This window comes from Nicotiana attenuata, unplaced genomic scaffold (genome assembly GCF_001879085.1).
Source record: "Nicotiana attenuata strain UT unplaced genomic scaffold, NIATTr2, whole genome shotgun sequence".
Classification (NCBI taxonomy): domain Eukaryota; kingdom Viridiplantae; phylum Streptophyta; class Magnoliopsida; order Solanales; family Solanaceae; genus Nicotiana; species Nicotiana attenuata.
The window spans coordinates 11,167-13,312 of NW_017671939.1; positions in this window are offsets into that span (position 1 = coordinate 11,167).

A 2,146-nucleotide genomic window follows, 5' to 3' on the forward strand; every position below is an offset into this window, starting at 1 on the left:
TCCTCGAGGCCTCTTGGCCTCCCTCTCCTCTCGCTCCTGACGACGGACAGACTCAATCTCCCTGGCAATATCCATAACCTCCTCGAATGTAGCACCAGTCACCCTCTCCCTGGTCATAAGGATACGGAGCTGATAAGTAAGACCATCGACAAACCTCCTGATCCTCTCTCGATCTATCGGGACCAACCAGATGGCATGACGAGCCAACTCAGAGAATCTCAACTCATACTGTGACACGGGCATGTCTCCCTGACGCAACCACTCAAACTGTCTATGCAGCTCCTCTCTGCGAGACTGCGGTACATACTTCTCCAGAAAGAGAACGGAGAACTGCTGCCAGGATAAGGGTGCTGCACCAACAGGCCTACGCCTCTCAAAATCCTCCCACCAAGTAAAAGCAGGTCCTGAAAACTGATAAGTAGTGAAAGCGACCCCGCTGGTCTCCAGAATACCGGCTGTGCGAAGCATCCTCTGACACTTATCTAAAAAGCCCTAAGCATCCTCGCCCTCTGCTCCGCCGAAGGTCGGAGGCTGAAGCCTCCCAGATCTCTCCAACCTACGCTGCTCATCCTCAGGCATGACAGGAACTACATAGTCCTGAGCAGCTGCGACCGGCTGGGCGGGATGTGCCCCCGGCGTCTGAAGTCCCTGCACGACCTGCTCAGGTGTGCGGGCGGCGGGAGTCTGACTGCCTCTCCCGGCCTGTAAAGTAGTTGTGGCTGTAGTGGCTGAAACCGCCTGAGCTAGGCCAGTGCAAACTGATAAGATCTGAGCCAAGGCCTCCTGAAGATCCGGAATCACAATAGGCATAGCTGGTGCCTGAGCTGGTGCTGCTGGAGGGTCCACAGCTGGAACCTGGTCCTGAACTGGGGCAGCTGGTGGATCTGCAGGTGCTGCCCTCGCTACTCTGCCTCTACCACGACCACGACCGCATCCTCGGCCTCTGGTGGCCGCAGCTGGTGGCACTGGGGGTCGTCCACCCTCTCCGGTAGCGCATGTCCTCACCATCTGTGAGAGAATAGAACAACAGAAGTTTAGTACTCGGATCAACAAGCTCGCACGATAAGAATTTCAAGAATGTGAAGTTTTTCCTAAAGGTTCCGCAGCCTCTCGAGGATAAATAAAGACGTCTCCATACCGATCCGCGAGACTCTACTAAACCTGCTCATGACTCGTGAGACCTATGTAACCTAGGCTCTGATACCAACTTGTCACGACCCTAACCCCGAACACGGTCGTGATGGCGCCTCTCCTGAAGACAAGGCCAGACAGTTTAATCCAATTCATCTTTTGAAGTAGTTAAACAACACAAAAATAGTCTAAACATGATTTAATAATTCTAAGTAGCGGAAACATCCAGAATAATGCGGAAATCCCACCCAACACAGCCCTAACCGGGGTGTCACAAGTCAAGAGCATCTACGAGTCACAATACAGTCTGCTAAAGTCATAAACTACTACAAGTGTTTGTAGGAAACAGAAATGATAGAAGAGTAGAGACACGGGGCTGCGAACGCCAACAGCTACCTCGTAATCTCCGAAAAAGCCGCCTGGAACTGGAGAAAATCAACACTCCGGAGCGGAACCAGCTACGTCTGAATCTGCACACAGGGTGCAGGGAGTAAAGTGAGTACTCCAACTCAGTAAGTAATGAATATAAATAATGACTGAAAGCAAGAAAATACGTAAAGCATATGGCAGTCTATAATGAAGCAGTAAAATCAGTTAATTTCAGTAAAAGCAGTACAAATCAAGGAAAATTGCTCTTTAAACCAATAAAAAAAACATGTGATTGACAGGTAATTATGATAACGTAAACAAATAGAAATTTGCCCCTCGGGCAAAGTAATACCACATCCGCCCCTCAGGCAATAACTCACAACAGTAACAGCCCCTCGGGCTCAAACTCACATCACAATGGGTACCCGCGCTCACTGGGGGTGTGCAGACTCCTGGAGGGGCCCCTTACGGCCCAAGCGCAATAACAAGCCATCTCGTGGCATCAAATCTAGGCACTCGGCCTTATATCAATTAAGCCACCTCGTAGCGTACATATCTCAGGCTCTCGGCCTCCAATCAGTATCAGTATCTCCTCACAATATAGGCCCTCGGCCTTACTCAGTCAAAAATCATCACAAGCCCCTGG